This window comes from Tasmannia lanceolata, unplaced genomic scaffold (assembly GCF_043159265.1).
Source record: "Tasmannia lanceolata isolate RefF3 unplaced genomic scaffold, GAP_Taslan_0.1 ptg000003l, whole genome shotgun sequence".
NCBI lineage: Eukaryota > Viridiplantae > Streptophyta > Magnoliopsida > Canellales > Winteraceae > Tasmannia > Tasmannia lanceolata.
In genome coordinates this window covers 29,196,472-29,223,070 of record NW_027518680.1, presented here as the reverse complement: position 1 = coordinate 29,223,070, position 26,599 = coordinate 29,196,472, and the positions used below count along the sequence as shown (strand labels likewise).

General features: G+C 48.3%; 37 non-coding genes across 37 annotated transcripts; all 37 read right to left on the bottom strand.

Moving 5' to 3' along the window:
• Positions 1-491: 491 nt before the first annotated feature.
• Positions 492-610, bottom strand: LOC143870389 (5S ribosomal RNA). Its single transcript, XR_013245170.1, has one exon. It is a non-coding gene; the product is annotated as a 5S ribosomal RNA (ribosomal RNA).
• A 597-nt stretch (positions 611-1,207) lies between these two features.
• LOC143870388 (5S ribosomal RNA) lies at positions 1,208-1,326 on the bottom strand. Its single transcript, XR_013245169.1, has one exon. It is a non-coding gene; the product is annotated as a 5S ribosomal RNA (ribosomal RNA).
• Positions 1,327-1,923: 597 nt separating this feature from the next.
• On the bottom strand, positions 1,924-2,042 carry LOC143870387 (5S ribosomal RNA). The gene has a single exon (XR_013245168.1). It is a non-coding gene; the product is annotated as a 5S ribosomal RNA (ribosomal RNA).
• A 597-nt stretch (positions 2,043-2,639) lies between these two features.
• Positions 2,640-2,758, bottom strand: LOC143870386 (5S ribosomal RNA). The gene has a single exon (XR_013245167.1). It is a non-coding gene; the product is annotated as a 5S ribosomal RNA (ribosomal RNA).
• Positions 2,759-3,355: 597 nt separating this feature from the next.
• On the bottom strand, positions 3,356-3,474 carry LOC143870385 (5S ribosomal RNA). The gene has a single exon (XR_013245166.1). It is a non-coding gene; the product is annotated as a 5S ribosomal RNA (ribosomal RNA).
• A 597-nt stretch (positions 3,475-4,071) lies between these two features.
• LOC143870384 (5S ribosomal RNA) lies at positions 4,072-4,190 on the bottom strand. Its single transcript, XR_013245165.1, has one exon. It is a non-coding gene; the product is annotated as a 5S ribosomal RNA (ribosomal RNA).
• Positions 4,191-4,787: 597 nt separating this feature from the next.
• Positions 4,788-4,906, bottom strand: LOC143870383 (5S ribosomal RNA). The gene has a single exon (XR_013245164.1). It is a non-coding gene; the product is annotated as a 5S ribosomal RNA (ribosomal RNA).
• A 597-nt stretch (positions 4,907-5,503) lies between these two features.
• On the bottom strand, positions 5,504-5,622 carry LOC143870382 (5S ribosomal RNA). The gene has a single exon (XR_013245163.1). It is a non-coding gene; the product is annotated as a 5S ribosomal RNA (ribosomal RNA).
• A 597-nt stretch (positions 5,623-6,219) lies between these two features.
• LOC143870381 (5S ribosomal RNA) lies at positions 6,220-6,338 on the bottom strand. The gene has a single exon (XR_013245162.1). It is a non-coding gene; the product is annotated as a 5S ribosomal RNA (ribosomal RNA).
• Positions 6,339-6,935: 597 nt separating this feature from the next.
• Positions 6,936-7,054, bottom strand: LOC143870379 (5S ribosomal RNA). Its single transcript, XR_013245160.1, has one exon. It is a non-coding gene; the product is annotated as a 5S ribosomal RNA (ribosomal RNA).
• Positions 7,055-7,651: 597 nt separating this feature from the next.
• LOC143870378 (5S ribosomal RNA) lies at positions 7,652-7,770 on the bottom strand. The gene has a single exon (XR_013245159.1). It is a non-coding gene; the product is annotated as a 5S ribosomal RNA (ribosomal RNA).
• Positions 7,771-8,367: 597 nt separating this feature from the next.
• LOC143870377 (5S ribosomal RNA) lies at positions 8,368-8,486 on the bottom strand. The gene has a single exon (XR_013245158.1). It is a non-coding gene; the product is annotated as a 5S ribosomal RNA (ribosomal RNA).
• Positions 8,487-9,083: 597 nt separating this feature from the next.
• On the bottom strand, positions 9,084-9,202 carry LOC143870376 (5S ribosomal RNA). The gene has a single exon (XR_013245157.1). It is a non-coding gene; the product is annotated as a 5S ribosomal RNA (ribosomal RNA).
• Positions 9,203-9,799: 597 nt separating this feature from the next.
• Positions 9,800-9,918, bottom strand: LOC143870375 (5S ribosomal RNA). The gene has a single exon (XR_013245156.1). It is a non-coding gene; the product is annotated as a 5S ribosomal RNA (ribosomal RNA).
• Positions 9,919-10,515: 597 nt separating this feature from the next.
• Positions 10,516-10,634, bottom strand: LOC143870374 (5S ribosomal RNA). Its single transcript, XR_013245155.1, has one exon. It is a non-coding gene; the product is annotated as a 5S ribosomal RNA (ribosomal RNA).
• A 597-nt stretch (positions 10,635-11,231) lies between these two features.
• On the bottom strand, positions 11,232-11,350 carry LOC143870373 (5S ribosomal RNA). The gene has a single exon (XR_013245154.1). It is a non-coding gene; the product is annotated as a 5S ribosomal RNA (ribosomal RNA).
• A 597-nt stretch (positions 11,351-11,947) lies between these two features.
• LOC143870372 (5S ribosomal RNA) lies at positions 11,948-12,066 on the bottom strand. The gene has a single exon (XR_013245153.1). It is a non-coding gene; the product is annotated as a 5S ribosomal RNA (ribosomal RNA).
• A 597-nt stretch (positions 12,067-12,663) lies between these two features.
• LOC143870371 (5S ribosomal RNA) lies at positions 12,664-12,782 on the bottom strand. Its single transcript, XR_013245152.1, has one exon. It is a non-coding gene; the product is annotated as a 5S ribosomal RNA (ribosomal RNA).
• Positions 12,783-13,379: 597 nt separating this feature from the next.
• Positions 13,380-13,498, bottom strand: LOC143870370 (5S ribosomal RNA). Its single transcript, XR_013245151.1, has one exon. It is a non-coding gene; the product is annotated as a 5S ribosomal RNA (ribosomal RNA).
• Positions 13,499-14,095: 597 nt separating this feature from the next.
• Positions 14,096-14,214, bottom strand: LOC143870368 (5S ribosomal RNA). The gene has a single exon (XR_013245149.1). It is a non-coding gene; the product is annotated as a 5S ribosomal RNA (ribosomal RNA).
• A 597-nt stretch (positions 14,215-14,811) lies between these two features.
• On the bottom strand, positions 14,812-14,930 carry LOC143870367 (5S ribosomal RNA). The gene has a single exon (XR_013245148.1). It is a non-coding gene; the product is annotated as a 5S ribosomal RNA (ribosomal RNA).
• A 597-nt stretch (positions 14,931-15,527) lies between these two features.
• Positions 15,528-15,646, bottom strand: LOC143870365 (5S ribosomal RNA). The gene has a single exon (XR_013245147.1). It is a non-coding gene; the product is annotated as a 5S ribosomal RNA (ribosomal RNA).
• Positions 15,647-16,243: 597 nt separating this feature from the next.
• LOC143870364 (5S ribosomal RNA) lies at positions 16,244-16,362 on the bottom strand. Its single transcript, XR_013245146.1, has one exon. It is a non-coding gene; the product is annotated as a 5S ribosomal RNA (ribosomal RNA).
• A 597-nt stretch (positions 16,363-16,959) lies between these two features.
• Positions 16,960-17,078, bottom strand: LOC143870363 (5S ribosomal RNA). The gene has a single exon (XR_013245145.1). It is a non-coding gene; the product is annotated as a 5S ribosomal RNA (ribosomal RNA).
• A 597-nt stretch (positions 17,079-17,675) lies between these two features.
• On the bottom strand, positions 17,676-17,794 carry LOC143870361 (5S ribosomal RNA). Its single transcript, XR_013245143.1, has one exon. It is a non-coding gene; the product is annotated as a 5S ribosomal RNA (ribosomal RNA).
• A 597-nt stretch (positions 17,795-18,391) lies between these two features.
• On the bottom strand, positions 18,392-18,510 carry LOC143870360 (5S ribosomal RNA). The gene has a single exon (XR_013245142.1). It is a non-coding gene; the product is annotated as a 5S ribosomal RNA (ribosomal RNA).
• Positions 18,511-19,107: 597 nt separating this feature from the next.
• LOC143870359 (5S ribosomal RNA) lies at positions 19,108-19,226 on the bottom strand. Its single transcript, XR_013245141.1, has one exon. It is a non-coding gene; the product is annotated as a 5S ribosomal RNA (ribosomal RNA).
• A 597-nt stretch (positions 19,227-19,823) lies between these two features.
• LOC143870358 (5S ribosomal RNA) lies at positions 19,824-19,942 on the bottom strand. The gene has a single exon (XR_013245140.1). It is a non-coding gene; the product is annotated as a 5S ribosomal RNA (ribosomal RNA).
• A 597-nt stretch (positions 19,943-20,539) lies between these two features.
• On the bottom strand, positions 20,540-20,658 carry LOC143870357 (5S ribosomal RNA). Its single transcript, XR_013245139.1, has one exon. It is a non-coding gene; the product is annotated as a 5S ribosomal RNA (ribosomal RNA).
• A 597-nt stretch (positions 20,659-21,255) lies between these two features.
• LOC143870355 (5S ribosomal RNA) lies at positions 21,256-21,374 on the bottom strand. Its single transcript, XR_013245137.1, has one exon. It is a non-coding gene; the product is annotated as a 5S ribosomal RNA (ribosomal RNA).
• Positions 21,375-21,971: 597 nt separating this feature from the next.
• Positions 21,972-22,090, bottom strand: LOC143870354 (5S ribosomal RNA). The gene has a single exon (XR_013245136.1). It is a non-coding gene; the product is annotated as a 5S ribosomal RNA (ribosomal RNA).
• Positions 22,091-22,687: 597 nt separating this feature from the next.
• LOC143870353 (5S ribosomal RNA) lies at positions 22,688-22,806 on the bottom strand. Its single transcript, XR_013245135.1, has one exon. It is a non-coding gene; the product is annotated as a 5S ribosomal RNA (ribosomal RNA).
• Positions 22,807-23,403: 597 nt separating this feature from the next.
• Positions 23,404-23,522, bottom strand: LOC143870352 (5S ribosomal RNA). Its single transcript, XR_013245134.1, has one exon. It is a non-coding gene; the product is annotated as a 5S ribosomal RNA (ribosomal RNA).
• A 597-nt stretch (positions 23,523-24,119) lies between these two features.
• On the bottom strand, positions 24,120-24,238 carry LOC143870351 (5S ribosomal RNA). Its single transcript, XR_013245133.1, has one exon. It is a non-coding gene; the product is annotated as a 5S ribosomal RNA (ribosomal RNA).
• Positions 24,239-24,835: 597 nt separating this feature from the next.
• Positions 24,836-24,954, bottom strand: LOC143870349 (5S ribosomal RNA). The gene has a single exon (XR_013245132.1). It is a non-coding gene; the product is annotated as a 5S ribosomal RNA (ribosomal RNA).
• A 597-nt stretch (positions 24,955-25,551) lies between these two features.
• On the bottom strand, positions 25,552-25,670 carry LOC143870348 (5S ribosomal RNA). The gene has a single exon (XR_013245131.1). It is a non-coding gene; the product is annotated as a 5S ribosomal RNA (ribosomal RNA).
• A 597-nt stretch (positions 25,671-26,267) lies between these two features.
• Positions 26,268-26,386, bottom strand: LOC143870347 (5S ribosomal RNA). Its single transcript, XR_013245130.1, has one exon. It is a non-coding gene; the product is annotated as a 5S ribosomal RNA (ribosomal RNA).
• Between the last annotated feature and the right edge of the window lie 213 nt (positions 26,387-26,599).

The following is a 26,599-nucleotide window of genomic DNA, read 5'->3' as shown; positions in this document are numbered from 1 at the left end:
GACGATCCGAGCATGTCGGGAAGCCGGATGACCGCCAGGGCTGTCATCGCGCGATGGATCTTCCCGAGTACCCCCGAATCAATATAAGAATCGCCACGATCTGACGGGCGGATCAAAAGTTATCGTCGGAACGATATTTGTGCACCAAGGGTAGCTCACGGCCAGTAAACACCTTCCGACCGGATTCATGACTCGCATCCACTAGTACACTCATCCGCTATAGCCTGTACGTCACTGAATCTAAACAAACCCCCGCTATAATTTGACCGCAAATGAAATGTCAGAACGAATTCCGTTTATCGAATCAAACGACACTATCACCCCGCCATAATAAAGACCGGACGTGTTTGAATTCACCATCCGGAAGAAAATAAAAAGATCCGAACCGAAACGTAGGAGGCGACGCACTAAACGTGCGTTTCAGTTCGCATCGATGTTCCAGAACCGAAAGATTGTTCGAAAAAAGTGGTAGATAGCCGAAAAAAGTGACAGGGGTGCAACACGAGGACTTCCCAGGAGGTCACCCATCCTAGTACTACTCTCGCCCAAGCACGCTTAACTTCGGAGTTCTGATGGGATCCAGTGCATTTGTGCTGGTATGATCGCACCCAGCATGCCTCTCCATTGTCAAAGTAATAAAGAGTTTCCACTCGCATTGTCGTACGAAGTCCGTTTAAATGAAAGTGCGAAAAAATCCTGCTAGATGACACCGGATGGACGATCCGAGCATGTCGGGAAGCCGGATGACCGCCAGGGCTGTCATCGCGCGATGGATCTTCCCGAGTACCCCCGAATCAATATAAGAATCGCCACGATCTGACGGGCGGATCAAAAGTTATCGTCGGAACGATATTTGTGCACCAAGGGTAGCTCACGGCCAGTAAACACCTTCCGACCGGATTCATGACTCGCATCCACTAGTACACTCATCCGCTATAGCCTGTACGTCACTGAATCTAAACAAACCCCCGCTATAATTTGACCGCAAATGAAATGTCAGAACGAATTCCGTTTATCGAATCAAACGACACTATCACCCCGCCATAATAAAGACCGGACGTGTTTGAATTCACCATCCGGAAGAAAATAAAAAGATCCGAACCGAAACGTAGGAGGCGACGCACTAAACGTGCGTTTCAGTTCGCATCGATGTTACAGAACCGAAAGATTGTTCGAAAAAAGTGGTAGATAGCCGAAAAAAGTGACAGGGGTGCAACACGAGGACTTCCCAGGAGGTCACCCATCCTAGTACTACTCTCGCCCAAGCACGCTTAACTTCGGAGTTCTGATGGGATCCAGTGCATTTGTGCTGGTATGATCGCACCCAGCATGCCTCTCCATTGTCAAAGTAATTAAGAGTTTCCACTCGCATTGTCGTACGAAGTCCGTTTAAATGAAAGTGCGAAAAAATCCTGCTAGATGACACCGGATGGACGATCCGAGCATGTCGGGAAGCCGGATGACCGCCAGGGCTGTCATCGCGCGATGGATCTTCCCGAGTACCCCCGAATCAATATAAGAATCGCCACGATCTGACGGGCGGATCAAAAGTTATCGTCGGAACGATATTTGTGCACCAAGGGTAGCTCACGGCCAGTAAACACCTTCCGACCGGATTCATGACTCGCATCCACTAGTACACTCATCCGCTATAGCCTGTACGTCACTGAATCTAAACAAACCCCCGCTATAATTTGACCGCAAATGAAATGTCAGAACGAATTCCGTTTATCGAATCAAACGACACTATCACCTCGCCATAATAAAGACCGGACGTCTTTGAATTCACCATCCGGAAGAAAATAAAAAGATCCGAACCGAAACGTAGGAGGCGACGCACTAAACGTGCGTTTCAGTTCGCATCGATGTTCCAGAACCGAAAGATTGTTCGAAAAAAGTGGTAGATAGCCGAAAAAAGTGACAGGGGTGCAACACGAGGACTTCCCAGGAGGTCACCCATCCTAGTACTACTCTCGCCCAAGCACGCTTAACTTCGGAGTTCTGATGGGATCCAGTGCATTTGTGCTGGTATGATCGCACCCAGCATGCCTCTCCATTGTCAAAGTAATAAAGAGTTTCCACTCGCATTGTCGTACGAAGTCCGTTTAAATGAAAGTGCGAAAAAATCCTGCTAGATGACACCGGATGGACGATCCGAGCATGTCGGGAAGCCGGATGACCGCCAGGGCTGTCATCGCGCGATGAATCTTCCCGAGTACCCCCGAATCAATATAAGAATCGCCACGATCTGACGGGCGGATCAAAAGTTATCGTCGGAACGATATTTGTGCACCAAGGGTAGCTCACGGCCAGTAAACACCTTCCGACCGGATTCATGACTCGCATCCACTAGTACACTCATCCGCTATAGCCTGTACGTCACTGAATCTAAACAAACCCCCGCTATAATTTGACTGCAAATGAAATGTCAGAACGAATTCCGTTTATCGAATCAAACGACACTATCACCCCGCCATAATAAAGACCGGACGTCTTTGAATTCACCATCCGGAAGAAAATAAAAAGATCCGAACCGAAACGTAGGAGGCGACGCACTAAACGTGCGTTTCAGTTCGCATCGATGTTCCAGAACCGAAAGATTGTTCGAAAAAAGTGGTAGATAGCCGAAAAAAGTGACAGGGGTGCAACACGAGGACTTCCCAGGAGGTCACCCATCCTAGTACTACTCTCGCCCAAGCACGCTTAACTTCGGAGTTCTGATGGGATCCAGTGCATTTGTGCTGGTATGATCGCACCCAGCATGCCTCTCCATTGTCAAAGTAATAAAGAGTTTCCACTCGCATTGTCGTACGAAGTCCGTTTAAATGAAAGTGCGAAAAAATCCTGCTAGATGACACCGGATGGACGATCCGAGCATGTCGGGAAGCCGGATGACCGCCAGAGCTGTCATCGCGCGATGGATCTTCCCGAGTACCCCCGAATCAATATAAGAATCGCCACGATCTGACGGGCGGATCAAAAGTTATCGTCGGAACGATATTTGTGCACCAAGGGTAGCTCACGGCCAGTAAACACCTTCCGACCGGATTCATGACTCGCATCCACTAGTACACTCATCCGCTATAGCCTGTACGTCACTGAATCTAAACAAACCCCCGCTATAATTTGACTGCAAATGAAATGTCAGAACGAATTCCGTTTATCGAATCAAACGACACTATCACCCCGCCATAATAAAGACCGGACGTCTTTGAATTCACCATCCGGAAGAAAATAAAAAGATCCGAACCGAAACGTAGGAGGCGACGCACTAAACGTGCGTTTCAGTTCGCATCGATGTTCCAGAACCGAAAGATTGTTCGAAAAAAGTGGTAGATAGCCGAAAAAAGTGACAGGGGTGCAACACGAGGACTTCCCAGGAGGTCACCCATCCTAGTACTACTCTCGCCCAAGCACGCTTAACTTCGGAGTTCTGATGGGATCCAGTGCATTTGTGCTGGTATGATCGCACCCAGCATGCCTCTCCATTGTCAAAGTAATTAAGAGTTTCCACTCGCATTGTCGTACGAAGTCCGTTTAAATGAAAGTGCGAAAAAATCCTGCTAGATGACACCGGATGGACGATCCGAGCATGTCGGGAAGCCGGATGACCGCTAGGGCTGTCATCGCGCGATGGATCTTCCCGAGTACCCCCGAATCAATATAAGAATCGCCACGATCTGACGGGCGGATCAAAAGTTATCGTCGGAACGATATTTGTGCACCAAGGGTAGCTCACGGCCAGTAAACACCTTCCGACCGGATTCATGACTCGCATCCACTAGTACACTCATCCGCTATAGCCTGTACGTCACTGAATCTAAACAAACCCCCGCTATAATTTGACCGCAAATGAAATGTCAGAACGAATTCCGTTTATCGAATCAAACGACACTATCACCTCGCCATAATAAAGACCGGACGTCTTTGAATTCACCATCCGGAAGAAAATAAAAAGATCCGAACCGAAACGTAGGAGGCGACGCACTAAACGTGCGTTTCAGTTCGCATCGATGTTCCAGAACCGAAAGATTGTTCGAAAAAAGTGGTAGATAGCCGAAAAAAGTGACAGGGGTGCAACACGAGGACTTCCCAGGAGGTCACCCATCCTAGTACTACTCTCGCCCAAGCACGCTTAACTTCGGAGTTCTGATGGGATCCAGTGCATTTGTGCTGGTATGATCGCACCCAGCATGCCTTTCCATTGTCAAAGTAATAAAGAGTTTCCACTCGCATTGTCGTACGAAGTCCGTTTAAATGAAAGTGCGAAAAAATCCTGCTAGATTACACCGGATGGACGATCCGAGCATGTCGGGAAGCCGGATGACCGCCAGGGCTGTCATCGCGCGATTAATCTTCCCGAGTAGCCCCGAATCAATATAAGAATCGCTACGATCTGACGGGCGGATCAAAAGTTATCGTCGGAACGATATTTGTGCACCAAGGGTAGCTCACGGCCAGTAAACACCTTCCGACCGGATTCATGACTCGCATCCACTAGTACACTCATCCGCTATAGCCTGTACGTCACTGAATCTAAACAAACCCCCGCTATAATTTGACCGCAAATGAAATGTCAGAACGAATTCCGTTTATCGAATCAAACGACACTATCACCTCGCCATAATAAAGACCGGACGTCTTTGAATTCACCATCCGGAAGAAAATAAAAAGATCCGAACCGAAACGTAGGAGGCGACGCACTAAACGTGCGTTTCAGTTCGCATCGATGTTCCAGAACCGAAAGATTGTTCGAAAAAAGTGGTAGATAGCCGAAAAAAGTGACAGGGGTGCAACACGAGGACTTCCCAGGAGGTCACCCATCCTAGTACTACTCTCGCCCAAGCACGCTTAACTTCGGAGTTCTGATGGGATCCAGTGCATTTGTGCTGGTATGATCGCACCCAGCATGCCTTTCCATTGTCAAAGTAATAAAGAGTTTCCACTCGCATTGTCGTACGAAGTCCGTTTAAATGAAAGTGCGAAAAAATCCTGCTAGATTACACCGGATGGACGATCCGAGCATGTCGGGAAGCCGGATGACCGCCAGGGCTGTCATCGCGCGATTAATCTTCCCGAGTAGCCCCGAATCAATATAAGAATCGCTACGATCTGACGGGCGGATCAAAAGTTATCGTCGGAACGATATTTGTGCACCAAGGGTAGCTCACGGCCAGTAAACACCTTCCGACCGGATTCATGACTCGCATCCACTAGTACACTCATCCGCTATAGCCTGTACGTCACTGAATCTAAACAAACCCCCGCTATAATTTGACGGCAAATGAAATGTCAGAACGAATTCCGTTTATCGAATCAAACGACACTATCACCTCGCCATAATAAAGACCGGACGTCTTTGAATTCACCATCCGGAAGAAAATAAAAAGATCCGAACCGAAACGTAGGAGGCGACGCACTAAACGTGCGTTTCAGTTCGCATCGATGTTCCAGAACCGAAAGATTGTTCGAAAAAAGTGGTAGATAGCCGAAAAAAGTGACAGGGGTGCAACACGAGGACTTCCCAGGAGGTCACCCATCCTAGTACTACTCTCGCCCAAGCACGCTTAACTTCGGAGTTCTGATGGGATCCAGTGCATTTGTGCTGGTATGATCGCACCCAGCATGCCTCTCCATTGTCAAAGTAATAAAGAGTTTCCACTCGCATTGTCGTACGAAGTCCGTTTAAATGAAAGTGCGAAAAAATCCTGCTAGATGACACCGGATGGACGATCCGAGCATGTCGGGAAGCCGGATGACCGCCAGGGCTGTCATCGCGCGATGAATCTTCCCGAGTACCCCCGAATCAATATAAGAATCGCCACGATCTGACGGGCGGATCAAAAGTTATCGTCGGAACGATATTTGTGCACCAAGGGTAGCTCACGGCCAGTAAACACCTTCCGACCGGATTCATGACTCGCATCCACTAGTACACTCATCCGCTATAGCCTGTACGTCACTGAATCTAAACAAACCCCCGCTATAATTTGACCGCAAATGAAATGTCAGAACGAATTCCGTTTATCGAATCAAACGACACTATCACCTCGCCATAATAAAGACCGGACGTCTTTGAATTCACCATCCGGAAGAAAATAAAAAGATCCGAACCGAAACGTAGGAGGCGACGCACTAAACGTGCGTTTCAGTTCGCATCGATGTTACAGAACCGAAAGATTGTTCGAAAAAAGTGGTAGATAGCCGAAAAAAGTGACAGGGGTGCAACACGAGGACTTCCCAGGAGGTCACCCATCCTAGTACTACTCTCGCCCAAGCACGCTTAACTTCGGAGTTCTGATGGGATCCAGTGCATTTGTGCTGGTATGATCGCACCCAGCATGCCTCTCCATTGTCAAAGTAATTAAGAGTTTCCACTCGCATTGTCGTACGAAGTCCGTTTAAATGAAAGTGCGAAAAAATCCTGCTAGATGACACCGGATGGACGATCCGAGCATGTCGGGAAGCCGGATGACCGCCAGGGCTGTCATCGCGCGATGGATCTTCCCGAGTACCCCCGAATCAATATAAGAATCGCCACGATCTGACGGGCGGATCAAAAGTTATCGTCGGAACGATATTTGTGCACCAAGGGTAGCTCACGGCCAGTAAACACCTTCCGACCGGATTCATGACTCGCATCCACTAGTACACTCATCCGCTATAGCCTGTACGTCACTGAATCTAAACAAACCCCCGCTATAATTTGACCGCAAATGAAATGTCAGAACGAATTCCGTTTATCGAATCAAACGACACTATCACCTCGCCATAATAAAGACCGGACGTCTTTGAATTCACCATCCGGAAGAAAATAAAAAGATCCGAACCGAAACGTAGGAGGCGACGCACTAAACGTGCGTTTCAGTTCGCATCGATGTTACAGAACCGAAAGATTGTTCGAAAAAAGTGGTAGATAGCCGAAAAAAGTGACAGGGGTGCAACACGAGGACTTCCCAGGAGGTCACCCATCCTAGTACTACTCTCGCCCAAGCACGCTTAACTTCGGAGTTCTGATGGGATCCAGTGCATTTGTGCTGGTATGATCGCACCCAGCATGCCTCTCCATTGTCAAAGTAATTAAGAGTTTCCACTCGCATTGTCGTACGAAGTCCGTTTAAATGAAAGTGCGAAAAAATCCTGCTAGATGACACCGGATGGACGATCCGAGCATGTCGGGAAGCCGGATGACCGCCAGGGCTGTCATCGCGCGATGGATCTTCCCGAGTACCCCCGAATCAATATAAGAATCGCTACGATCTGACGGGCGGATCAAAAGTTATCGTCGGAACGATATTTGTGCACCAAGGGTAGCTCACGGCCAGTAAACACCTTCCGACCGGATTCATGACTCGCATCCACTAGTACACTCATCCGCTATAGCCTGTACGTCACTGAATCTAAACAAACCCCCGCTATAATTTGACGGCAAATGAAATGTCAGAACGAATTCCGTTTATCGAATCAAACGACACTATCACCTCGCCATAATAAAGACCGGACGTCTTTGAATTCACCATCCGGAAGAAAATAAAAAGATCCGAACCGAAACGTAGGAGGCGACGCACTAAACGTGCGTTTCAGTTCGCATCGATGTTCCAGAACCGAAAGATTGTTCGAAAAAAGTGGTAGATAGCCGAAAAAAGTGACAGGGGTGCAACACGAGGACTTCCCAGGAGGTCACCCATCCTAGTACTACTCTCGCCCAAGCACGCTTAACTTCGGAGTTCTGATGGGATCCAGTGCATTTGTGCTGGTATGATCGCACCCAGCATGCCTCTCCATTGTCAAAGTAATAAAGAGTTTCCACTCGCATTGTCGTACGAAGTCCGTTTAAATGAAAGTGCGAAAAAATCCTGCTAGATGACACCGGATGGACGATCCGAGCATGTCGGGAAGCCGGATGACCGCCAGGGCTGTCATCGCGCGATGAATCTTCCCGAGTACCCCCGAATCAATATAAGAATCGCCACGATCTGACGGGCGGATCAAAAGTTATCGTCGGAACGATATTTGTGCACCAAGGGTAGCTCACGGCCAGTAAACACCTTCCGACCGGATTCATGACTCGCATCCACTAGTACACTCATCCGCTATAGCCTGTACGTCACTGAATCTAAACAAACCCCCGCTATAATTTGACCGCAAATGAAATGTCAGAACGAATTCCGTTTATCGAATCAAACGACACTATCACCTCGCCATAATAAAGACCGGACGTCTTTGAATTCACCATCCGGAAGAAAATAAAAAGATCCGAACCGAAACGTAGGAGGCGACGCACTAAACGTGCGTTTCAGTTCGCATCGATGTTACAGAACCGAAAGATTGTTCGAAAAAAGTGGTAGATAGCCGAAAAAAGTGACAGGGGTGCAACACGAGGACTTCCCAGGAGGTCACCCATCCTAGTACTACTCTCGCCCAAGCACGCTTAACTTCGGAGTTCTGATGGGATCCAGTGCATTTGTGCTGGTATGATCGCACCCAGCATGCCTCTCCATTGTCAAAGTAATTAAGAGTTTCCACTCGCATTGTCGTACGAAGTCCGTTTAAATGAAAGTGCGAAAAAATCCTGCTAGATGACACCGGATGGACGATCCGAGCATGTCGGGAAGCCGGATGACCGCCAGGGCTGTCATCGCGCGATGGATCTTCCCGAGTACCCCCGAATCAATATAAGAATCGCCACGATCTGACGGGCGGATCAAAAGTTATCGTCGGAACGATATTTGTGCACCAAGGGTAGCTCACGGCCAGTAAACACCTTCCGACCGGATTCATGACTCGCATCCACTAGTACACTCATCCGCTATAGCCTGTACGTCACTGAATCTAAACAAACCCCCGCTATAATTTGACCGCAAATGAAATGTCAGAACGAATTCCGTTTATCGAATCAAACGACACTATCACCTCGCCATAATAAAGACCGGACGTCTTTGAATTCACCATCCGGAAGAAAATAAAAAGATCCGAACCGAAACGTAGGAGGCGACGCACTAAACGTGCGTTTCAGTTCGCATCGATGTTCCAGAACCGAAAGATTGTTCGAAAAAAGTGGTAGATAGCCGAAAAAAGTGACAGGGGTGCAACACGAGGACTTCCCAGGAGGTCACCCATCCTAGTACTACTCTCGCCCAAGCACGCTTAACTTCGGAGTTCTGATGGGATCCAGTGCATTTGTGCTGGTATGATCGCACCCAGCATGCCTCTCCATTGTCAAAGTAATAAAGAGTTTCCACTCGCATTGTCGTACGAAGTCCGTTTAAATGAAAGTGCGAAAAAATCCTGCTAGATGACACCGGATGGACGATCCGAGCATGTCGGGAAGCCGGATGACCGCCAGGGCTGTCATCGCGCGATGAATCTTCCCGAGTACCCCCGAATCAATATAAGAATCGCCACGATCTGACGGGCGGATCAAAAGTTATCGTCGGAACGATATTTGTGCACCAAGGGTAGCTCACGGCCAGTAAACACCTTCCGACCGGATTCATGACTCGCATCCACTAGTACACTCATCCGCTATAGCCTGTACGTCACTGAATCTAAACAAACCCCCGCTATAATTTGACTGCAAATGAAATGTCAGAACGAATTCCGTTTATCGAATCAAACGACACTATCACCCCGCCATAATAAAGACCGGACGTCTTTGAATTCACCATCCGGAAGAAAATAAAAAGATCCGAACCGAAACGTAGGAGGCGACGCACTAAACGTGCGTTTCAGTTCGCATCGATGTTCCAGAACCGAAAGATTTTTCGAAAAAAGTGGTAGATAGCCGAAAAAAGTGACAGGGGTGCAACACGAGGACTTCCCAGGAGGTCACCCATCCTAGTACTACTCTCGCCCAAGCACGCTTAACTTCGGAGTTCTGATGGGATCCAGTGCATTTGTGCTGGTATGATCGCACCCAGCATGCCTCTCCATTGTCAAAGTAATAAAGAGTTTCCACTCGCATTGTCGTACGAAGTCCGTTTAAATGAAAGTGCGAAAAAATCCTGCTAGATGACACCGGATGGACGATCCGAGCATGTCGGGAAGCCGGATGACCGCCAGAGCTGTCATCGCGCGATGGATCTTCCCGAGTACCCCCGAATCAATATAAGAATCGCCACGATCTGACGGGCGGATCAAAAGTTATCGTCGGAACGATATTTGTGCACCAAGGGTAGCTCACGGCCAGTAAACACCTTCCGACCGGATTCATGACTCGCATCCACTAGTACACTCATCCGCTATAGCCTGTACGTCACTGAATCTAAACAAACCCCCGCTATAATTTGACCGCAAATGAAATGTCAGAACGAATTCCGTTTATCGAATCAAACGACACTATCACCTCGCCATAATAAAGACCGGACGTCTTTGAATTCACCATCCGGAAGAAAATAAAAAGATCCGAACCGAAACGTAGGAGGCGACGCACTAAACGTGCGTTTCAGTTCGCATCGATGTTACAGAACCGAAAGATTGTTCGAAAAAAGTGGTAGATAGCCGAAAAAAGTGACAGGGGTGCAACACGAGGACTTCCCAGGAGGTCACCCATCCTAGTACTACTCTCGCCCAAGCACGCTTAACTTCGGAGTTCTGATGGGATCCAGTGCATTTGTGCTGGTATGATCGCACCCAGCATGCCTCTCCATTGTCAAAGTAATTAAGAGTTTCCACTCGCATTGTCGTACGAAGTCCGTTTAAATGAAAGTGCGAAAAAATCCTGCTAGATGACACCGGATGGACGATCCGAGCATGTCGGGAAGCCGGATGACCGCCAGGGCTGTCATCGCGCGATGGATCTTCCCGAGTACCCCCGAATCAATATAAGAATCGCCACGATCTGACGGGCGGATCAAAAGTTATCGTCGGAACGATATTTGTGCACCAAGGGTAGCTCACGGCCAGTAAACACCTTCCGACCGGATTCATGACTCGCATCCACTAGTACACTCATCCGCTATAGCCTGTACGTCACTGAATCTAAACAAACCCCCGCTATAATTTGACCGCAAATGAAATGTCAGAACGAATTCCGTTTATCGAATCAAACGACACTATCACCTCGCCATAATAAAGACCGGACGTCTTTGAATTCACCATCCGGAAGAAAATAAAAAGATCCGAACCGAAACGTAGGAGGCGACGCACTAAACGTGCGTTTCAGTTCGCATCGATGTTCCAGAACCGAAAGATTGTTCGAAAAAAGTGGTAGATAGCCGAAAAAAGTGACAGGGGTGCAACACGAGGACTTCCCAGGAGGTCACCCATCCTAGTACTACTCTCGCCCAAGCACGCTTAACTTCGGAGTTCTGATGGGATCCAGTGCATTTGTGCTGGTATGATCGCACCCAGCATGCCTTTCCATTGTCAAAGTAATAAAGAGTTTCCACTCGCATTGTCGTACGAAGTCCGTTTAAATGAAAGTGCGAAAAAATCCTGCTAGATTACACCGGATGGACGATCCGAGCATGTCGGGAAGCCGGATGACCGCCAGGGCTGTCATCGCGCGATTAATCTTCCCGAGTAGCCCCGAATCAATATAAGAATCGCTACGATCTGACGGGCGGATCAAAAGTTATCGTCGGAACGATATTTGTGCACCAAGGGTAGCTCACGGCCAGTAAACACCTTCCGACCGGATTCATGACTCGCATCCACTAGTACACTCATCCGCTATAGCCTGTACGTCACTGAATCTAAACAAACCCCCGCTATAATTTGACGGCAAATGAAATGTCAGAACGAATTCCGTTTATCGAATCAAACGACACTATCACCTCGCCATAATAAAGACCGGACGTCTTTGAATTCACCATCCGGAAGAAAATAAAAAGATCCGAACCGAAACGTAGGAGGCGACGCACTAAACGTGCGTTTCAGTTCGCATCGATGTTCCAGAACCGAAAGATTGTTCGAAAAAAGTGGTAGATAGCCGAAAAAAGTGACAGGGGTGCAACACGAGGACTTCCCAGGAGGTCACCCATCCTAGTACTACTCTCGCCCAAGCACGCTTAACTTCGGAGTTCTGATGGGATCCAGTGCATTTGTGCTGGTATGATCGCACCCAGCATGCCTCTCCATTGTCAAAGTAATAAAGAGTTTCCACTCGCATTGTCGTACGAAGTCCGTTTAAATGAAAGTGCGAAAAAATCCTGCTAGATGACACCGGATGGACGATCCGAGCATGTCGGGAAGCCGGATGACCGCCAGGGCTGTCATCGCGCGATGAATCTTCCCGAGTACCCCCGAATCAATATAAGAATCGCCACGATCTGACGGGCGGATCAAAAGTTATCGTCGGAACGATATTTGTGCACCAAGGGTAGCTCACGGCCAGTAAACACCTTCCGACCGGATTCATGACTCGCATCCACTAGTACACTCATCCGCTATAGCCTGTACGTCACTGAATCTAAACAAACCCCCGCTATAATTTGACCGCAAATGAAATGTCAGAACGAATTCCGTTTATCGAATCAAACGACACTATCACCTCGCCATAATAAAGACCGGACGTCTTTGAATTCACCATCCGGAAGAAAATAAAAAGATCCGAACCGAAACGTAGGAGGCGACGCACTAAACGTGCGTTTCAGTTCGCATCGATGTTACAGAACCGAAAGATTGTTCGAAAAAAGTGGTAGATAGCCGAAAAAAGTGACAGGGGTGCAACACGAGGACTTCCCAGGAGGTCACCCATCCTAGTACTACTCTCGCCCAAGCACGCTTAACTTCGGAGTTCTGATGGGATCCAGTGCATTTGTGCTGGTATGATCGCACCCAGCATGCCTCTCCATTGTCAAAGTAATTAAGAGTTTCCACTCGCATTGTCGTACGAAGTCCGTTTAAATGAAAGTGCGAAAAAATCCTGCTAGATGACACCGGATGGACGATCCGAGCATGTCGGGAAGCCGGATGACCGCCAGGGCTGTCATCGCGCGATGGATCTTCCCGAGTACCCCCGAATCAATATAAGAATCGCCACGATCTGACGGGCGGATCAAAAGTTATCGTCGGAACGATATTTGTGCACCAAGGGTAGCTCACGGCCAGTAAACACCTTCCGACCGGATTCATGACTCGCATCCACTAGTACACTCATCCGCTATAGCCTGTACGTCACTGAATCTAAACAAACCCCCGCTATAATTTGACGGCAAATGAAATGTCAGAACGAATTCCGTTTATCGAATCAAACGACACTATCACCTCGCCATAATAAAGACCGGACGTCTTTGAATTCACCATCCGGAAGAAAATAAAAAGATCCGAACCGAAACGTAGGAGGCGACGCACTAAACGTGCGTTTCAGTTCGCATCGATGTTCCAGAACCGAAAGATTGTTCGAAAAAAGTGGTAGATAGCCGAAAAAAGTGACAGGGGTGCAACACGAGGACTTCCCAGGAGGTCACCCATCCTAGTACTACTCTCGCCCAAGCACGCTTAACTTCGGAGTTCTGATGGGATCCAGTGCATTTGTGCTGGTATGATCGCACCCAGCATGCCTCTCCATTGTCAAAGTAATAAAGAGTTTCCACTCGCATTGTCGTACGAAGTCCGTTTAAATGAAAGTGCGAAAAAATCCTGCTAGATGACACCGGATGGACGATCCGAGCATGTCGGGAAGCCGGATGACCGCCAGGGCTGTCATCGCGCGATGAATCTTCCCGAGTACCCCCGAATCAATATAAGAATCGCCACGATCTGACGGGCGGATCAAAAGTTATCGTCGGAACGATATTTGTGCACCAAGGGTAGCTCACGGCCAGTAAACACCTTCCGACCGGATTCATGACTCGCATCCACTAGTACACTCATCCGCTATAGCCTGTACGTCACTGAATCTAAACAAACCCCCGCTATAATTTGACCGCAAATGAAATGTCAGAACGAATTCCGTTTATCGAATCAAACGACACTATCACCTCGCCATAATAAAGACCGGACGTCTTTGAATTCACCATCCGGAAGAAAATAAAAAGATCCGAACCGAAACGTAGGAGGCGACGCACTAAACGTGCGTTTCAGTTCGCATCGATGTTCCAGAACCGAAAGATTGTTCGAAAAAAGTGGTAGATAGCCGAAAAAAGTGACAGGGGTGCAACACGAGGACTTCCCAGGAGGTCACCCATCCTAGTACTACTCTCGCCCAAGCACGCTTAACTTCGGAGTTCTGATGGGATCCAGTGCATTTGTGCTGGTATGATCGCACCCAGCATGCCTCTCCATTGTCAAAGTAATAAAGAGTTTCCACTCGCATTGTCGTACGAAGTCCGTTTAAATGAAAGTGCGAAAAAATCCTGCTAGATGACACCGGATGGACGATCCGAGCATGTCGGGAAGTCGGATGACCGCCAGGGCTGTCATCGCGCGATGAATCTTCCCGAGTACCCCCGAATCAATATAAGAATCGCCACGATCTGACGGGCGGATCAAAAGTTATCGTCGGAACGATATTTGTGCACCAAGGGTAGCTCACGGCCAGTAAACACCTTCCGACCGGATTCATGACTCGCATCCACTAGTACACTCATCCGCTATAGCCTGTACGTCACTGAATCTAAACAAACCCCCGCTATAATTTGACCGCAAATGAAATGTCAGAACGAATTCCGTTTATCGAATCAAACGACACTATCACCCCGCCATAATAAAGACCGGACGTGTTTGAATTCACCATCCGGAAGAAAATAAAAAGATCCGAACCGAAACGTAGGAGGCGACGCACTAAACGTGCGTTTCAGTTCGCATCGATGTTACAGAACCGAAAGATTGTTCGAAAAAAGTGGTAGATAGCCGAAAAAAGTGACAGGGGTGCAACACGAGGACTTCCCAGGAGGTCACCCATCCTAGTACTACTCTCGCCCAAGCACGCTTAACTTCGGAGTTCTGATGGGATCCAGTGCATTTGTGCTGGTATGATCGCACCCAGCATGCCTCTCCATTGTCAAAGTAATTAAGAGTTTCCACTCGCATTGTCGTACGAAGTCCGTTTAAATGAAAGTGCGAAAAAATCCTGCTAGATGACACCGGATGGACGATCCGAGCATGTCGGGAAGCCGGATGACCGCCAGGGCTGTCATCGCGCGATGGATCTTCCCGAGTACCCCCGAATCAATATAAGAATCGCCACGATCTGACGGGCGGATCAAAAGTTATCGTCGGAACGATATTTGTGCACCAAGGGTAGCTCACGGCCAGTAAACACCTTCCGACCGGATTCATGACTCGCATCCACTAGTACACTCATCCGCTATAGCCTGTACGTCACTGAATCTAAACAAACCCCCGCTATAATTTGACCGCAAATGAAATGTCAGAACGAATTCCGTTTATCGAATCAAACGACACTATCACCTCGCCATAATAAAGACCGGACGTCTTTGAATTCACCATCCGGAAGAAAATAAAAAGATCCGAACCGAAACGTAGGAGGCGACGCACTAAACGTGCGTTTCAGTTCGCATCGATGTTCCAGAACCGAAAGATTGTTCGAAAAAAGTGGTAGATAGCCGAAAAAAGTGACAGGGGTGCAACACGAGGACTTCCCAGGAGGTCACCCATCCTAGTACTACTCTCGCCCAAGCACGCTTAACTTCGGAGTTCTGATGGGATCCAGTGCATTTGTGCTGGTATGATCGCACCCAGCATGCCTCTCCATTGTCAAAGTAATAAAGAGTTTCCACTCGCATTGTCGTACGAAGTCCGTTTAAATGAAAGTGCGAAAAAATCCTGCTAGATGACACCGGATGGACGATCCGAGCATGTCGGGAAGCCGGATGACCGCCAGGGCTGTCATCGCGCGATGAATCTTCCCGAGTACCCCCGAATCAATATAAGAATCGCCACGATCTGACGGGCGGATCAAAAGTTATCGTCGGAACGATATTTGTGCACCAAGGGTAGCTCACGGCCAGTAAACACCTTCCGACCGGATTCATGACTCGCATCCACTAGTACACTCATCCGCTATAGCCTGTACGTCACTGAATCTAAACAAACCCCCGCTATAATTTGACTGCAAATGAAATGTCAGAACGAATTCCGTTTATCGAATCAAACGACACTATCACCCCGCCATAATAAAGACCGGACGTCTTTGAATTCACCATCCGGAAGAAAATAAAAAGATCCGAACCGAAACGTAGGAGGCGACGCACTAAACGTGCGTTTCAGTTCGCATCGATGTTCCAGAACCGAAAGATTGTTCGAAAAAAGTGGTAGATAGCCGAAAAAAGTGACAGGGGTGCAACACGAGGACTTCCCAGGAGGTCACCCATCCTAGTACTACTCTCGCCCAAGCACGCTTAACTTCGGAGTTCTGATGGGATCCAGTGCATTTGTGCTGGTATGATCGCACCCAGCATGCCTCTCCATTGTCAAAGTAATAAAGAGTTTCCACTCGCATTGTCGTACGAAGTCCGTTTAAATGAAAGTGCGAAAAAATCCTGCTAGATGACACCGGATGGACGATCCGAGCATGTCGGGAAGCCGGATGACCGCCAGAGCTGTCATCGCGCGATGGATCTTCCCGAGTACCCCCGAATCAATATAAGAATCGCCACGATCTGACGGGCGGATCAAAAGTTATCGTCGGAACGATATTTGTGCACCAAGGGTAGCTCACGGCCAGTAAACACCTTCCGACCGGATTCATGACTCGCATCCACTAGTACACTCATCCGCTATAGCCTGTACGTCACTGAATCTAAACAAACCCCCGCTATAATTTGACTGCAAATGAAATGTCAGAACGAATTCCGTTTATCGAATCAAACGACACTATCACCCCGCCATAATAAAGACCGGACGTCTTTGAATTCACCATCCGGAAGAAAATAAAAAGATCCGAACCGAAACGTAGGAGGCGACGCACTAAACGTGCGTTTCAGTTCGCATCGATGTTCCAGAACCGAAAGATTGTTCGAAAAAAGTGGTAGATAGCCGAAAAAAGTGACAGGGGTGCAACACGAGGACTTCCCAGGAGGTCACCCATCCTAGTACTACTCTCGCCCAAGCACGCTTAACTTCGGAGTTCTGATGGGATCCAGTGCATTTGTGCTGGTATGATCGCACCCAGCATGCCTCTCCATTGTCAAAGTAATTAAGAGTTTCCACTCGCATTGTCGTACGAAGTCCGTTTAAATGAAAGTGCGAAAAAATCCTGCTAGATGACACCGGATGGACGATCCGAGCATGTCGGGAAGCCGGATGACCGCTAGGGCTGTCATCGCGCGATGGATCTTCCCGAGTACCCCCGAATCAATATAAGAATCGCCACGATCTGACGGGCGGATCAAAAGTTATCGTCGGAACGATATTTGTGCACCAAGGGTAGCTCACGGCCAGTAAACACCTTCCGACCGGATTCATGACTCGCATCCACTAGTACACTCATCCGCTATAGCATGTACGTCACTGAATCTAAACAAACCCCCGCTATAATTTGACCGCAAATGAAATGTCAGAACGAATTCCGTTTATCGAATCAAACGACACTATCACCTCGCCATAATAAAGACCGGACGTCTTTGAATTCACCATCCGGAAGAAAATAAAAAGATCCGAACCGAAACGTAGGAGGCGACGCACTAAACGTGCGTTTCAGTTCGCATCGATGTTCCAGAACCGAAAGATTGTTCGAAAAAAGTGGTAGATAGCCGAAAAAAGTGACAGGGGTGCAACACGAGGACTTCCCAGGAGGTCACCCATCCTAGTACTACTCTCGCCCAAGCACGCTTAACTTCGGAGTTCTGATGGGATCCAGTGCATTTGTGCTGGTATGATCGCACCCAGCATGCCTTTCCATTGTCAAAGTAATAAAGAGTTTCCACTCGCATTGTCGTACGAAGTCCGTTTAAATGAAAGTGCGAAAAAATCCTGCTAGATTACACCGGATGGACGATCCGAGCATGTCGGGAAGCCGGATGACCGCCAGGGCTGTCATCGCGCGATTAATCTTCCCGAGTAGCCCCGAATCAATATAAGAATCGCTACGATCTGACGGGCGGATCAAAAGTTATCGTCGGAACGATATTTGTGCACCAAGGGTAGCTCACGGCCAGTAAACACCTTCCGACCGGATTCATGACTCGCATCCACTAGTACACTCATCCGCTATAGCCTGTACGTCACTGAATCTAAACAAACCCCCGCTATAATTTGACGGCAAATGAAATGTCAGAACGAATTCCGTTTATCGAATCAAACGACACTATCACCTCGCCATAATAAAGACCGGACGTCTTTGAATTCACCATCCGGAAGAAAATAAAAAGATCCGAACCGAAACGTAGGAGGCGACGCACTAAACGTGCGTTTCAGTTCGCATCGATGTTCCAGAACCGAAAGATTGTTCGAAAAAAGTGGTAGATAGCCGAAAAAAGTGACAGGGGTGCAACACGAGGACTTCCCAGGAGGTCACCCATCCTAGTACTACTCTCGCCCAAGCACGCTTAACTTCGGAGTTCTGATGGGATCCAGTGCATTTGTGCTGGTATGATCGCACCCAGCATGCCTCTCCATTGTCAAAGTAATAAAGAGTTTCCACTCGCATTGTCGTACGAAGTCCGTTTAAATGAAAGTGCGAAAAAATCCTGCTAGATGACACCGGATGGACGATCCGAGCATGTCGGGAAGCCGGATGACCGCCAGGGCTGTCATCGCGCGATGAATCTTCCCGAGTACCCCCGAATCAATATAAGAATCGCCACGATCTGACGGGCGGATCAAAAGTTATCGTCGGAACGATATTTGTGCACCAAGGGTAGCTCACGGCCAGTAAACACCTTCCGACCGGATTCATGACTCGCATCCACTAGTACACTCATCCGCTATAGCCTGTACGTCACTGAATCTAAACAAACCCCCGCTATAATTTGACCGCAAATGAAATGTCAGAACGAATTCCGTTTATCGAATCAAACGACACTATCACCTCGCCATAATAAAGACCGGACGTCTTTGAATTCACCATCCGGAAGAAAATAAAAAGATCCGAACCGAAACGTAGGAGGCGACGCACTAAACGTGCGTTTCAGTTCGCATCGATGTTACAGAACCGAAAGATTGTTCGAAAAAAGTGGTAGATAGCCGAAAAAAGTGACAGGGGTGCAACACGAGGACTTCCCAGGAGGTCACCCATCCTAGTACTACTCTCGCCCAAGCACGCTTAACTTCGGAGTTCTGATGGGATCCAGTGCATTTGTGCTGGTATGATCGCACCCAGCATGCCTCTCCATTGTCAAAGTAATTAAGAGTTTCCACTCGCATTGTCGTACGAAGTCCGTTTAAATGAAAGTGCGAAAAAATCCTGCTAGATGACACCGGATGGACGATCCGAGCATGTCGGGAAGCCGGATGACCGCCAGGGCTGTCATCGCGCGATGGATCTTCCCGAGTACCCCCGAATCAATATAAGAATCGCCACGATCTGACGGGCGGATCAAAAGTTATCGTCGGAACGATATTTGTGCACCAAGGGTAGCTCACGGCCAGTAAACACCTTCCGACCGGATTCATGACTCGCATCCACTAGTACACTCATCCGCTATAGCCTGTACGTCACTGAATCTAAACAAACCCCCGCTATAATTTGACCGCAAATGAAATGTCAGAACGAATTCCGTTTATCGAATCAAACGACACTATCACCTCGCCATAATAAAGACCGGACGTCTTTGAATTCACCATCCGGAAGAAAATAAAAAGATCCGAACCGAAACGTAGGAGGCGACGCACTAAACGTGCGTTTCAGTTCGCATCGATGTTCCAGAACCGAAAGATTGTTCGAAAAAAGTGGTAGATAGCCGAAAAAAGTGACAGGGGTGCAACACGAGGACTTCCCAGGAGGTCACCCATCCTAGTACTACTCTCGCCCAAGCACGCTTAACTTCGGAGTTCTGATGGGATCCAGTGCATTTGTGCTGGTATGATCGCACCCAGCATGCCTCTCCATTGTCAAAGTAATAAAGAGTTTCCACTCGCATTGTCGTACGAAGTCCGTTTAAATGAAAGTGCGAAAAAATCCTGCTAGATGACACCGGATGGACGATCCGAGCATGTCGGGAAGCCGGATGACCGCCAGGGCTGTCATCGCGCGATGAATCTTCCCGAGTACCCCCGAATCAATATAAGAATCGCCACGATCTGACGGGCGGATCAAAAGTTATCGTCGGAACGATATTTGTGCACCAAGGGTAGCTCACGGCCAGTAAACACCTTCCGACCGGATTCATGACTCGCATCCACTAGTACACTCATCCGCTATAGCCTGTACGTCACTGAATCTAAACAAACCCCCGCTATAATTTGACTGCAAATGAAATGTCAGAACGAATTCCGTTTATCGAATCAAACGACACTATCACCCCGCCATAATAAAGACCGGACGTCTTTGAATTCACCATCCGGAAGAAAATAAAAAGATCCGAACCGAAACGTAGGAGGCGACGCACTAAACGTGCGTTTCAGTTCGCATCGATGTTCCAGAACCGAAAGATTGTTCGAAAAAAGTGGTAGATAGCCGAAAAAAGTGACAGGGGTGCAACACGAGGACTTCCCAGGAGGTCACCCATCCTAGTACTACTCTCGCCCAAGCACGCTTAACTTCGGAGTTCTGATGGGATCCAGTGCATTTGTGCTGGTATGATCGCACCCAGCATGCCTCTCCATTGTCAAAGTAATAAAGAGTTTCCACTCGCATTGTCGTACGAAGTCCGTTTAAATGAAAGTGCGAAAAAATCCTGCTAGATGACACCGGATGGACGATCCGAGCATGTCGGGAAGCCGGATGACCGCCAGAGCTGTCATCGCGCGATGGATCTTCCCGAGTACCCCCGAATCAATATAAGAATCGCCACGATCTGACGGGCGGATCAAAAGTTATCGTCGGAACGATATTTGTGCACCAAGGGTAGCTCACGGCCAGTAAACACCTTCCGACCGGATTCATGACTCGCATCCACTAGTACACTCATCCGCTATAGCCTGTACGTCACTGAATCTAAACAAACCCCCGCTATAATTTGACCGCAAATGAAATGTCAGAACGAATTCCGTTTATCGAATCAAACGACACTATCACCTCGCCATAATAAAGACCGGACGTCTTTGAATTCACCATCCGGAAGAAAATAAAAAGATCCGAACCGAAACGTAGGAGGCGACGCACTAAACGTGCGTTTCAGTTCGCATCGATGTTACAGAACCGAAAGATTGTTCGAAAAAAGTGGTAGATAGCCGAAAAAAGTGACAGGGGTGCAACACGAGGACTTCCCAGGAGGTCACCCATCCTAGTACTACTCTCGCCCAAGCACGCTTAACTTCGGAGTTCTGATGGGATCCAGTGCATTTGTGCTGGTATGATCGCACCCAGCATGCCTCTCCATTGTCAAAGTAATTAAGAGTTTCCACTCGCATTGTCGTACGAAGTCCGTTTAAATGAAAGTGCGAAAAAATCCTGCTAGATGACACCGGATGGACGATCCGAGCATGTCGGGAAGCCGGATGACCGCCAGGGCTGTCATCGCGCGATGGATCTTCCCGAGTACCCCCGAATCAATATAAGAATCGCCACGATCTGACGGGCGGATCAAAAGTTATCGTCGGAACGATATTTGTGCACCAAGGGTAGCTCACGGCCAGTAAACACCTTCCGACCGGATTCATGACTCGCATCCACTAGTACACTCATCCGCTATAGCCTGTACGTCACTGAATCTAAACAAACCCCCGCTATAATTTGACCGCAAATGAAATGTCAGAACGAATTCCGTTTATCGAATCAAACGACACTATCACCTCGCCATAATAAAGACCGGACGTCTTTGAATTCACCATCCGGAAGAAAATAAAAAGATCCGAACCGAAACGTAGGAGGCGACGCACTAAACGTGCGTTTCAGTTCGCATCGATGTTCCAGAACCGAAAGATTGTTCGAAAAAAGTGGTAGATAGCCGAAAAAAGTGACAGGGGTGCAACACGAGGACTTCCCAGGAGGTCACCCATCCTAGTACTACTCTCGCCCAAGCACGCTTAACTTCGGAGTTCTGATGGGATCCAGTGCATTTGTGCTGGTATGATCGCACCCAGCATGCCTCTCCATTGTCAAAGTAATAAAGAGTTTCCACTCGCATTGTCGTACGAAGTCCGTTTAAATGAAAGTGCGAAAAAATCCTGCTAGATAACACCGGATGGACGATCCGAGCATGTCGGGAAGCCGGATGACCGCCAGGGCTGTCATCGCGCGATGAATCTTCCCGAGTACCCCCGAATCAATATAAGAATCGCCACGATCTGACGGGCGGATCAAAAGTTATCGTCGGAACGATATTTGTGCACCAAGGGTAGCTCACGGCCAGTAAACACCTTCCGACCGGATTCATGACTCGCATCCACTAGTACACTCATCCGCTATAGCCTGTACGTCACTGAATCTAAACAAACCCCCGCTATAATTTGACTGCAAATGAAATGTCAGAACGAATTCCGTTTATCGAATCAAACGACACTATCACCCCGCCATAATAAAGACCGGACGTCTTTGAATTCACCATCCGGAAGAAAATAAAAAGATCCGAACCGAAACGTAGGAGGCGACGCACTAAACGTGCGTTTCAGTTCGCATCGATGTTCCAGAACCGAAAGATTGTTCGAAAAAAGTGGTAGATAGCCGAAAAAAGTGACAGGGGTGCAACACGAGGACTTCCCAGGAGGTCACCCATCCTAGTACTACTCTCGCCCAAGCACGCTTAACTTCGGAGTTCTGATGGGATCCAGTGCATTTGTGCTGGTATGATCGCACCCAGCATGCCTCTCCATTGTCAAAGTAATAAAGAGTTTCCACTCGCATTGTCGTACGAAGTCCGTTTAAATGAAAGTGCGAAAAAATCCTGCTAGATGACACCGGATGGACGATCCGAGCATGTCGGGAAGCCGGATGACCGCCAGAGCTGTCATCGCGCGATGGATCTTCCCGAGTACCCCCGAATCAATATAAGAATCGCCACGATCTGACGGGCGGATCAAAAGTTATCGTCGGAACGATATTTGTGCACCAAGGGTAGCTCACGGCCAGTAAACACCTTCCGACCGGATTCATGACTCGCATCCACTAGTACACTCATCCGCTATAGCCTGTACGTCACTGAATCTAAACAAACCCCCGCTATAATTTGACTGCAAATGAAATGTCAGAACGAATTCCGTTTATCGAATCAAACGACACTATCACCCCGCCATAATAAAGACCGGACGTCTTTGAATTCACCATCCGGAAGAAAATAAAAAGATCCGAACCGAAACGTAGGAGGCGACGCACTAAACGTGCGTTTCAGTTCGCATCGATGTTCCAGAACCGAAAGATTGTTCGAAAAAAGTGGTAGATAGCCGAAAAAAGTGACAGGGGTGCAACACGAGGACTTCCCAGGAGGTCACCCATCCTAGTACTACTCTCGCCCAAGCACGCTTAACTTCGGAGTTCTGATGGGATCCAGTGCATTTGTGCTGGTATGATCGCACCCAGCATGCCTCTCCATTGTCAAAGTAATTAAGAGTTTCCACTCGCATTGTCGTACGAAGTCCGTTTAAATGAAAGTGCGAAAAAATCCTGCTAGATGACACCGGATGGACGATCCGAGCATGTCGGGAAGCCGGATGACCGCTAGGGCTGTCATCGCGCGATGGATCTTCCCGAGTACCCCCGAATCAATATAAGAATCGCCACGATCTGACGGGCGGATCAAAAGTTATCGTCGGAACGATATTTGTGCACCAAGGGTAGCTCACGGCCAGTAAACACCTTCCGACCGGATTCATGACTCGCATCCACTAGTACACTCATCCGCTATAGCCTGTACGTCACTGAATCTAAACAAACCCCCGCTATAATTTGACCGCAAATGAAATGTCAGAACGAATTCCGTTTATCGAATCAAACGACACTATCACCTCGCCATAATAAAGACCGGACGTCTTTGAATTCACCATCCGGAAGAAAATAAAAAGATCCGAACCGAAACGTAGGAGGCGACGCACTAAACGTGCGTTTCAGTTCGCATCGATGTTCCAGAACCGAAAGATTGTTCGAAAAAAGTGGTAGATAGCCGAAAAAAGTGACAGGGGTGCAACACGAGGACTTCCCAGGAGGTCACCCATCCTAGTACTACTCTCGCCCAAGCACGCTTAACTTCGGAGTTCTGATGGGATCCAGTGCATTTGTGCTGGTATGATCGCACCCAGCATGCCTTTCCATTGTCAAAGTAATAAAGAGTTTCCACTCGCATTGTCGTACGAAGTCCGTTTAAATGAAAGTGCGAAAAAATCCTGCTAGATTACACCGGATGGACGATCCGAGCATGTCGGGAAGCCGGATGACCGCCAGGGCTGTCATCGCGCGATTAATCTTCCCGAGTAGCCCCGAATCAATATAAGAATCGCTACGATCTGACGGGCGGATCAAAAGTTATCGTCGGAACGATATTTGTGCACCAAGGGTAGCTCACGGCCAGTAAACACCTTCCGACCGGATTCATGACTCGCATCCACTAGTACACTCATCCGCTATAGCCTGTACGTCACTGAATCTAAACAAACCCCCGCTATAATTTGACGGCAAATGAAATGTCAGAACGAATTCCGTTTATCGAATCAAACGACACTATCACCTCGCCATAATAAAGACCGGAGGTCTTTGAATTCACCATCCGGAAGAAAATAAAAAGATCCGAACCGAAACGTAGGAGGCGACGCACTAAACGTGCGTTTCAGTTCGCATCGATGTTACAGAACCGAAAGATTGTTCGAAAAAAGTGGTAGATAGCCGAAAAAAGTGACAGGGGTGCAACACGAGGACTTCCCAGGAGGTCACCCATCCTAGTACTACTCTCGCCCAAGCACGCTTAACTTCGGAGTTCTGATGGGATCCAGTGCATTTGTGCTGGTATGATCGCACCCAGCATGCCTCTCCATTGTCAAAGTAATAAAGAGTTTCCACTCGCATTGTCGTACGAAGTCCGTTTAAATGAAAGTGCGAAAAAATCCTGCTAGATGACACCGGATGGACGATCCGAGCATGTCGGGAAGCCGGATGACCGCCAGAGCTGTCATCGCGCGATGGATCTTCCCGAGTACCCCCGAATCAATATAAGAATCGCCACGATCTGACGGGCGGATCAAAAGTTATCGTCGGAACGATATTTGTGCACCAAGGGTAGCTCACGGCCAGTAAACACCTTCCGACCGGATTCATGACTCGCATCCACTAGTACACTCATCCGCTATAGCCTGTACGTCACTGAATCTAAACAAACCCCCGCTATAATTTGACTGCAAATGAAATGTCAGAACGAATTCCGTTTATCGAATCAAACGACACTATCACCCCGCCATAATAAAGACCGGACGTCTTTGAATTCACCATCCGGAAGAAAATAAAAAGATCCGAACCGAAACGTAGGAGGCGACGCACTAAACGTGCGTTTCAGTTCGCATCGATGTTCCAGAACCGAAAGATTGTTCGAAAAAAGTGGTAGATAGCCGAAAAAAGTGACAGGGGTGCAACACGAGGACTTCCCAGGAGGTCACCCATCCTAGTACTACTCTCGCCCAAGCACGCTTAACTTCGGAGTTCTGATGGGATCCAGTGCATTTGTGCTGGTATGATCGCACCCAGCATGCCTCTCCATTGTCAAAGTAATAAAGAGTTTCCACTCGCATTGTCGTACGAAGTCCGTTTAAATGAAAGTGCGAAAAAATCCTGCTAGATGACACCGGATGGACGATCCGAGCATGTCGGGAAGCCGGATGACCGCCAGGGCTGTCATCGCGCGATGGATCTTCCCGAGTACCCCCGAATCAATATAAGAATCGCCACGATCTGACGGGCGGATCAAAAGTTATCGTCGGAACGATATTTGTGCACCAAGGGTAGCTCACGGCCAGTAAACACCTTCCGACCGGATTCATGACTCGCATCCACTAGTACACTCATCCGCTATAGCCTGTACGTCACTGAATCTAAACAAACCCCCGCTATAATTTGACCGCAAATGAAATGTCAGAACGAATTCCGTTTATCGAATCAAACGACACTATCACCCCGCCATAATAAAGACCGGACGTGTTTGAATTCACCATCCGGAAGAAAATAAAAAGATCCGAACCGAAACGTAGGAGGCGACGCACTAAACGTGCGTTTCAGTTCGCATCGATGTTACAGAACCGAAAGATTGTTCGAAAAAAGTGGTAGATAGCCGAAAAAAGTGACAGGGGTGCAACACGAGGACTTCCCAGGAGGTCACCCATCCTAGTACTACTCTCGCCCAAGCACGCTTAACTTCGGAGTTCTGATGGGATCCAGTGCATTTGTGCTGGTATGATCGCACCCAGCATGCCTCTCCATTGTCAAAGTAATTAAGAGTTTCCACTCGCATTGTCGTACGAAGTCCGTTTAAATGAAAGTGCGAAAAAATCCTGCTAGATGACACCGGATGGACGATCCGAGCATGTCGGGAAGCCGGATGACCGCCAGGGCTGTCATCGCGCGATGGATCTTCCCGAGTACCCCCGAATCAATATAAGAATCGCCACGATCTGACGG